The sequence below is a fragment of the Ictidomys tridecemlineatus genome, chromosome 3 (assembly GCF_052094955.1).
Source record: "Ictidomys tridecemlineatus isolate mIctTri1 chromosome 3, mIctTri1.hap1, whole genome shotgun sequence".
In the NCBI taxonomy this organism is placed as follows: domain Eukaryota; kingdom Metazoa; phylum Chordata; class Mammalia; order Rodentia; family Sciuridae; genus Ictidomys; species Ictidomys tridecemlineatus.
The window spans coordinates 200801197-200810746 of record NC_135479.1 but is presented as its reverse complement, the minus strand read 5'-3'; positions in this window follow the sequence as shown (position 1 = coordinate 200810746).

Sequence of the window (9550 nt, the reverse complement as noted above, 5' to 3'; positions counted from 1 at the left end):
TGCATGCTTGTTTGTCCCTCTGTGCAACTAACACTTTTCATTAGGGTTTTTTTCCCCCTCTGAGTTTGAAGTAGATAGAGTAGATCTTTGAGCTCAGTGAACAGAACTGACTTTCTAAAGTCCACATATTTTTTTGAGTCAGGCTTGCAAGAATATTCTAAGTGCTTGTGTGAGATACCAGTTCCTTCGAGAATAGGTAAGTTGGTACTGATGGTAAGTTGAGAAAAGGGACTCAGGAGCCTGTTGGCTTGGGTTTGAATTCTGACTTGGCTTCCAGTCAACTCTGTGATTTTTGTGCCAGGCACCCTCTCTGTTCTATGCATATAGTACACCAAGCTAAGAGACATGAGATTAAATGGGTTGATACCACTTGTATCCTGGCTTATAGTAACAATTTAATGCATAAAACTATTTTTATTGTCTTCATATTTCAAGTTCCTGTTTACTAGACTTATTAGTTTTCCTAGACTTTTCTTAGTTCTTTCTTCCTGAGTATTGAAATACACATTTACGGCCATGACTGAATGAGTACTCCTCTTATTATTAGTTTATTCTTACGTTTCAGAGACCATCTGATGGTCTATTTCCTTTTATTTTGAAGTAAAATGTTGACTCTTACTTAACATCCATTAACTTATTTACATCAGTATGTACTGATACTTATTCAGGACCCTATGTTTATCTCTCCTTGTTTCTATCATTGGTGAATTGAATGAATTGCTCAAATGGGTGTAGGATGTGTTTTCTGCATGGTTCAGGTAGATCATAATAAACTTTCAGCAAATTTAGAAGCAGAACGGAAGTCACACTTAGTCTTGCGTAGCAAAGGACATGTGTCATGGTTGTGAAGGTTAGAAATCCTTTGGCATAAACCAGACTTACCAAAGGGGGAGAAAAAAAGTTTCATGTTTTTTTGAGTGGATCAGTAAATGTATATTTCAAAGTACTGACTTTTTGCTGTCACATAAACTTAGATATACATGAAAATTTACATTTTGCTTATAACAGTCTAATTTCTGAACCTAGGAAAAAATATTTAAATGTTTTCTTTTTTGTTACCATGATTCACTATAACATACCTATCTTGTTTCTCCAAGAAAAATATTTTCATCAAGAAAGGTTTAGCAAAAATGCAGCAGGATGGAAGCATTTTCATAAAATGTGCCAATTCTATCCCTGTTTTGTAAGCGCAGATGTTTGCAGTGTGGAATGAATGTTCACCACAACTCAAAAAAGGAAAGAGCTAACGGAAAATCTCTCCCTTGTGTTGCTGCAGTAAGCCAACTCTGTTTGCATTTGCATTTTTAATTAATAACTCACAACCTGGCATCATATAATTCTGTGCATTGGTGAAAAAAAAAGGTAAAACATCTCTCTATGGATCATTTTCAGAATAGGAAGCAAAGCATAGTAGCTCCTTAAATAGAAGCTCCTTAAATGGTAAGCAGGAGCAAGGTGCCTCCTAAGACCTGGGGCAGAGCTGACATGCTGGTACTGGCTAAGGTGGGAAGCAAGTGTATATCCCTCCTAAGAGGCAGGTTAGAGATTAGGAAGCAAATTATGCTGAATAAGGATCCAGCTGACTGCAGCCCTGTTGACCATCAGGACAGGTGCTAGAGATGTAAAACATGCGGCATCATTTGGTAAATGCTCTGTATCAGAGACACATGAAAATTCTTGTGGACACAGAGAGTGAAGTGTTTTCTCCCTTAGGGAGACTTGGGGGGAAAAAAATCTTCATTGACTCAAAAAAAAAAATAGAACTAGATCTAGAGAAGTTTATGAGTTTGCTCAAAGAACCAATGATGACAATATTATATCAGGGCACAGCACACACAAAATATGGAAATACAGTCACAAAAATATATTTGAGAAAAAACATGCATAGCATATGAATCGAAAATATATTGCAAGGAAAGAATCGAGAATATTGAGACTAGGAATACAGGCCTAGAGAAGACAGTAAAAGCGCAATTATAATGTTAAAATATTTGAAAGTTATTTTGTGGATTCAAAGAGAAATAGAGGTTATATTGTTTAAGTTATCTTAAAATATACCAGCCCAAGAACACAAAAATTCAGCAACATATCAAACTAATCAAAATCCAAAGTCTTAAAATGCCATGGGTTTTACTTAATGATTCTGTGGGTCAGCAATCAGTTCTATGTACAGGAGGTGCATCCTATGGGCTCATAGGTTGGCTCATTCATCTGCAGAATTACCAGGTAACAACAGAATGCCTTGCCTTTGGGCTGTCCGGCATCTCATTCTGCAGTGGGCTACCCAGGCATGCTTACGTGGGGAAGGCAGAAGTCCCAGGAGAGCAGGTGGGATGGTATAAGGCCTCTCAAGGCCTGATTTGAAACCTGCACATCCCAGGTTTTTTGCTGCTTTTAAGTGATGAAAACAAGTTATCAGACCAGCCCAAAAGCAAGAGAGACTCTACTTCTTGAGGACAAGAGCTTCAGAGTCATATTGTACAGCAAATCAAAATTGAAAGGAGTGAATACTTAAGTCCATTTGAAGAATTAACTGGAAGGGAACTGTGAATAATTTTATAGGTACAATGGATATAATCTGTGTGATAGGTTCATACAGTGTGATTTTGGATTGTATCACCTGGCTGTGGGTTATCACATTTTGAAAGAAGAATAAACAAGAAATAGAGGAAATGGAAACAGAACATTTCTGAGGATAATAATGAGTGTACTAGACTATATCACTTCCTAGGCGATCCTGAAATCCCATCCATGTGGCTTCCCCAGTGGTCAAGCAGAAAGTATTCCCAGTATTTAAAAAAATAAAAAATAAATTCTCTATATTATGCCTTACAAGCCAGTAATATCACAAAATAAAGATTAGTTTCCGTTAAAAATTACTTTCTTTAAAACTAAAAAAGTTCCTGTCAATGTTAATAAGAAAAACCAGTGTTGATACATGAACTATATTTAGCAAAAAATGAGATAGCAGCCTAATTTGGGAGCAATATATTGCACCAGAAATAGTAAGAGGAAGAACCTAATTTTGTGACACTAGTTGAATATAAATCAAGTTTTAAGACTCAGTACTGTTTATTTTTGTTTTCCAGAAAGAAGGACATTTGGAAAAAGAAAGATCAAGATTAACAACTACAGCAGGAAGAGGTCGGATGTGGCACTGCTAAGGTCAACTCCATTAGATAGGCGGGTGCTTAGTGTCCAGGGGCTGCTGATAAGGGGGCTAATGAGGAATGGATGGAGTCAAAGGAGTATAGGGACTTCGCTCTTGGTGTAGTTAGGCTCTCTTCCCAGATATTTAAAAAAAAAAAATTCAGTGATATTTCCTGATTTTAATGAGATTTTTAAGAGACTTATACAATTTTCAGAGATTTTAAGAGACTTATGCTATTTCCAGAGGTCACATTTTTTTTTGTTGGGTTTGAGTTTTCTTTTAAGTATTCTTCTTTCTGTACTTTTATATAAAGCTACCATGTACTGGGCAAGAGCACATGTTGATTGTGTTATTCTTTCCTGAGCATCACCACTATATCGAGGACTTCAAAAGCCTATAGGTGGAGCTGAGAATTGTTCCTGCCCAGGTAACTGTTGTCAGGCCATATGCACTGAGGGCAGTGAAGAGATGGTACTGCATTAGACAGAGTATGTGTGGCCTCTGCTAAAGAAAGAAGCCAAAGCATAGACTGGGAAGACACTAAGAGCAAGATGCTACACCCAACAAAAGCTGGCCAAAGAAGGCGTCAGAAAACTATCCCAGCCTAAACAATAGGTCTGACCAGGACAAACCTGTCCCCTCATTGCCCCAGAAGTCCCATGAAAAAAATGATCAAGAACTGATCATGTTAGAGGAACTTGAGAAAACATCAGGTTCAAGTCCTCTGTTAAAAACGATTAAGTATAGAAGGAAACTGCACAACGCTTTCGCTATATTTTCTGGCTCTTAGAATGTGACAAGAAAATTAATACAGATAAGCAAGTTAATGGCTTTTGATAACCATTTTACATTTTCTCCTATAGTTCATAATTTTATTTTCATCCCGGGACAGAATAAGGTCTCAAGCCCATAGGCTGACCTGTTGACTGTCCCCAGACCCTGAGTACCCTGCTCTCAGAGGCTTTCCTCCTCCTGTCTTTTCCCTTTTCTGTCCCATCTTGCATAAGCCCTACATGTGCCTTGGCTGTGTGTAGGAATGAGTGCATAATCCTTTCACACATGTGAGCCACAAGACTTCTCTACAGGTGGTGCATAAAACCAGGAAAACATTATTAGCACAGAATATATCAATCATCTAGAGAATATGGGGAGGCCCACTTTCTCACACATGGACTGGGTGGGTGAATTCACCTGGTGCTTCCCATCCCAACTTCAGGCTTAAGCCTCCCTTTCCCAGGGGCCACGTCAGGCATTTAGAGTTTCCTCTTGCCGTTGTATTGTTTTGTTTTAAGACCTGCTTCTCACCTTTAAGCAAACATTTCCACATCCTGCTACATGGAGACACGCCTTTGGAGATAATACTTGGAAACGACGTCATTTTGTGTCATCAGTCTTGGTGTTTGATATGCCGGCCAGCCTATTAAATTTTACGATATGATAGCTGAAAGTCTGAAATGTAATGATCATTGGTAGTTAGTTGTCTATGAATTTCTAAATAAAATATGAATTATTTTGATTTGTTTGTGTTTATTGGTTTTAATAATTGCATTCATACTTGGTGACTACAAAATCACTAAATTCCGAAGGCCTCTCATTAAATTACATTTCAGCCAAGGAAAGCAGAGAAAAAATTAGTTATTATATATATATATATATATATATATATATATATATATATATGATATAGCACTAGCTTCCAAGTTCAATTCTTCACCTAAAGCAAATCCAATTTATCACCTTTTCAAGGTCAGACCAAGTACTTCTTAGCTACTAAGGAAAATAAATAGAAATGTGATTTGAACTCAGAGACTCAAACATATACTTTATCCTTGATACTATTTCTCTCTTGGCTTTTAAAGAGGAGTTTTAACAAAATGTAATAGCTGTAACTGTTTCTATAAATGTGATTTAAAAAATTAATTTGATATTCATCCAGTGTTAATCTGTGTTCAGTGTGTTAAAGCATTATTTCTTTTCTGGAAGCCTCTAAACACTCCACCATGTCTGTTCTCTGCTAGAGAATTCCAGAGGAGTAATCCAACTCTATGATGAATTTACTATGTCACTCCAGACTTCATCTGGTTGTCAGTAAAGAAATGAATAAAATTAAATTAGTGTAATTCTAGCATTAAAATTCTATTTGTATCATATATATGATATTCCTTTCATATGTTGTTTTAAGCCTTAGCATAGCAGAAGAAATAATTTTTCATTTCTGGAAAACAGATTAATTTTTATGGGAAGCAAAACTATAGAAAAGCGAAAATTTTACAATAGGAACATGAGTGTAATAATTATTTTAGCTCATTAGTAATAAAAGTTGAGCAACTAGTAGAAGGTAGGTTTTAATGAAAGTTGATCAGAGTGTAAACTTTTTGGACATATTTAATAGAATGAAACACCTTTTTCAAGCACAGAAAGTTATTTTGTTTATAGAGAATGATAGCCTGTGTTACCACTGTATGCAAAACCCTCTCACACACTATACTATCTTGCTTGATAGTATGGATTTGTCTCAGAAGTAACTAAAGAGGTGTTTTCCATTTCTTTACCCTAAGTTATTTTTCAATATTTCTCATTCAACTATTATACAGGTTTTACACAGTCATGAGCATATATTGATCTTTTTTCCTCACTCAAGTTGAGTTTCCTGTTTCTCCATATGCTCATACATTGTGGATTGTATTCTAGACAATTGGAATTTGAATGGAAATTTTCATTCAAGAGAAATGGCAAGATTTCTCATCAGAAAATATGGAAAATAGAAGGAAATACAATATTTGTCCCATTTTTACTGAGATACAATTGATAATAAAAATGTTTATATGTAAGATGCACCACAGGGTGCTTTAATATATATATATTAAACACACACACACACACACATACACATATACAGACATTGTAAAATGATTACTATAATCATACTAATTAACATATCTATCACCTTACATAACTTTATCTTCTTAAAAAAATTAAATGCTGAACAGAAATACTAACTGCTAACAGACATCCACTAAAGGAATTGTTAATGACAGAATACCAGAAGGAATCTTGAAGTATCAGAGTAACGGAAATGGTGAATATTGATAATTGAGTAAGTGCTATATTACAATAATTTTTCTCTGGAATTTTTAGAATATCTTTGACATTTCAAGGAAAATTATAACATTATATATGGGATTTTTATGATATGTTACTATAATACATAAAATAGCATAACATAAAAGTAGAGGGTGAAGGGCCATGAAGTTCAGGAAACATTTTACATTCCACTTGATGTGGTAAAATTTTGATTCTTAGTTGGATATCAAAAGTTTATGTATATTATAATCCCTAGGGCAGTCAATAAAAATAACCATAAAAGAAGTATTGTTAAAAACATAATAATTTCTAATTAAATAAAATTAAAGTCAAATTACAAAAATAGAGATGTATAGGAAGAACTGTAATAAAACAGGAAACATATATAATATAAATAATAAAACTTAGCTTTCAATCTAAATATTTTAATAATTATGAAATGTAAATGATTAAATATATCAAAGAAAAAGGAGATTGCTAGATGGAAAAAGGTATTCTATGCTCATGTATCTATAATTTTTAAAAAATGTTAGATTAACTACATATGGCAAAGTAGACCTCAAAACAAAAAATGCCTTATCTTTATATCCAAATATCACATCAATGCACTAAGAATGATCACCATGTAATTACCGTTATCTGCTATCTAACCTTAACTATATATAATGTAAATATTATTCAAAAAATTGGGTAAAATTTAAACTGAGGTATGTTTTCAAATGCCTTCATTAACAATGTTCTACTTGTTGGTCAAAGGATACAAAAGCTAAGCTAAATAGGAAGATTAAGGTCAAAGAGATCTGGTGTGTACCATGGTGACTACAGCTAATAATAATGTGTTGTATTATTTAAAAATTGCTAATAAACTAGATTTTAAGAGTTCTCATTGAAGTAAATGATAAATGAGTAAGGTAGCACATCTCTAGCTTGATTTAGCTATTCTATAATATACAAATATTCTAAAACAAGTAGAAGACAAGTATGTACAATTTTCATTGATCAACTAATATTATTTTTAAAACATTTTTTAAAGCAAGACTAAAGCATGCTTTCTTAATTACAGCTACATGGAAAGGTTAATTTAACACTAAAATAATCTTTATATGATACTTCCTCAACAGGATGAAATCTACAAATATTTAATTTAATCTACAAATATTTAATTATGCCAAAGGCCAATCTCTCGGCTTGGCACCAGAATCACGAGCCACCACACACCTTCGTAGGTTCAAACAGCAATTCTTTATTCCCGCTCTCACACCGCCTCCACACAGGTCCAGGGACAATCGCGTTCTGCCGTCTCCCGCACAAACCACCTACTCCACGAGGCTCTCTCCAAATCCCATTTTAATCTCACGAGAACTCAACGGGAACAAGCAGCAGGAACACCCTAATCCCAGCAATAATCTTCAACTTCCAACTTCCCTAAAACCCATTATCTTAAACTGGCAACGCCTTAAACTCAAGGAGCCGGTTACTTCCTCAAACCTGATCAGCTCTAAACCCGGATCCGCCTTGGTCCTTGAGCAAGGTCACCTTATTAAAGCATGCATGCAATGTCCCATCGAATGTCCTCTAAGCAGCATGGGGTACGCTTGGCAAGGAAATTTCGATGCGTCATTCCTACTTGGTAATGGCCCTCAGCAGTTATATAAAGTTAAATAAATTAGGTTTTTTATTTATTATTTATAGAAGTATAAAGATGCCAAGCCCTTGTGATATTTCCTTGTGATATTTCCTGAAGGACAATGTGGGTTAGTACCTGTTTATGAGACAATTATTATGATCAATTGCTTTTTCCAGTAATTGTTCATGGAAAAAATATGAAAAACGTAATTTATTTAATTTAGAATACAAGTTAGAATTTAAAATGGCTGGGAAGCAAACACAAATTAGGCCTAGCTTTCAGAAAGCACTAACTGAGGTCTGACAAAGATGATTTTGTATTTCAAGTAGAATGAGAGGTTTTAATAAGCATTGATGCTGATACTGTTGGCTCTAAGAATTCACAGTTAATGACATTCCACTTACCAAGTTTGAATTTCACCAATGTTTAAGAAAATAGGTGTGCCCCATTTAATATTTTTTAAAATAAGGCACTTAATTTCTTCAATCCTGTACATCTCTTAAGATATTCTTGACTATAGAGATAGCAAATGTGATTTTATACCATGTCCATCCACAATAAAAAACACTAAAGAAGGAGGAGAAGGCTGTTATTCCATGGTGATAGTAACTTGATTTATATGAGAGTAGAAAGGTAAATGCCCACTAATGCAACAGGATTTAAACCAATTATATAGTCAAGTCCCTGTGAATTTTGTCATCATGACTAGAGATACATTCATCATGTATGTGCTTTCATTTATTTATTTACTTTTAAATTTTTTTGTTTGTTTTTTTATTTTTTTATTAATTGTTGTTCAAACATTACATAATTCTTGACGTATCATATTTCATACATTTGATTCAAGTGGTTTATGAACTCCCATTTTTACCCCTCATACAGATTGCAGAATCACATCGGTTACACATCCACTTTTTTACATACTGCCATACTAGTGAAATTAAAATTAAAATTCATAGATGTTCCAAGAGGCAACTCCCTGAGATCCTGTGAAAACTATGACTTTATTCCTATCCATATATGTTAAGTCCTATGATTGAAAATTACCAGCTCAAAGATTGTTGATTAGACTGTAGTTCATAGGAGCTAACAATATCTCCCTTTAAGATACTATTTGAGTTAAAGAGAATGTTGGGGGTGGGTTGATTTTATTTCTGTATCAAGTTCCTTATCTTCCAAGTGTCATATTGTTTATGTGAGCAAACAATTATCACAATAAAAGTAAGAGCTGTGGATTAATCTGCAAGGGCTGTCAGACAAAACAAAAACAAAAACAAAAACAAAAACACTACTGGGTATCTAAGCAACACAGTTTTTTTTTTTTTTTTTTTTTTTCACACTCTGGAGATTAGAAGTCCAAGACAAAGGTGCCCTTGTGGTTGGTGTCTGTTGAGGGCTGACTTCCTACAATGTCACACATGTGGCATTTCCTCTGTGCACATGTGGAGAGAAAGAAAATCTCCAATGTTTCTTCTTTTTCACTTTAGGACACAGGACTAATCAGAGTAAAGCCCGACTCATAACGTCTGTTAATATTTACAGCCTCTTCATGGCCTCTTTGTCAAGTTACAGTTCGAGCTTTGGGGTTAGAGCCTCAGTGTGTGAATCTGAAGGTGGGGTCACAGTTCAGTCCAGAACAAGCCCTTGGACAAATAGTCTGGGATTGTTCTGCAGCAAAACCTGAGACA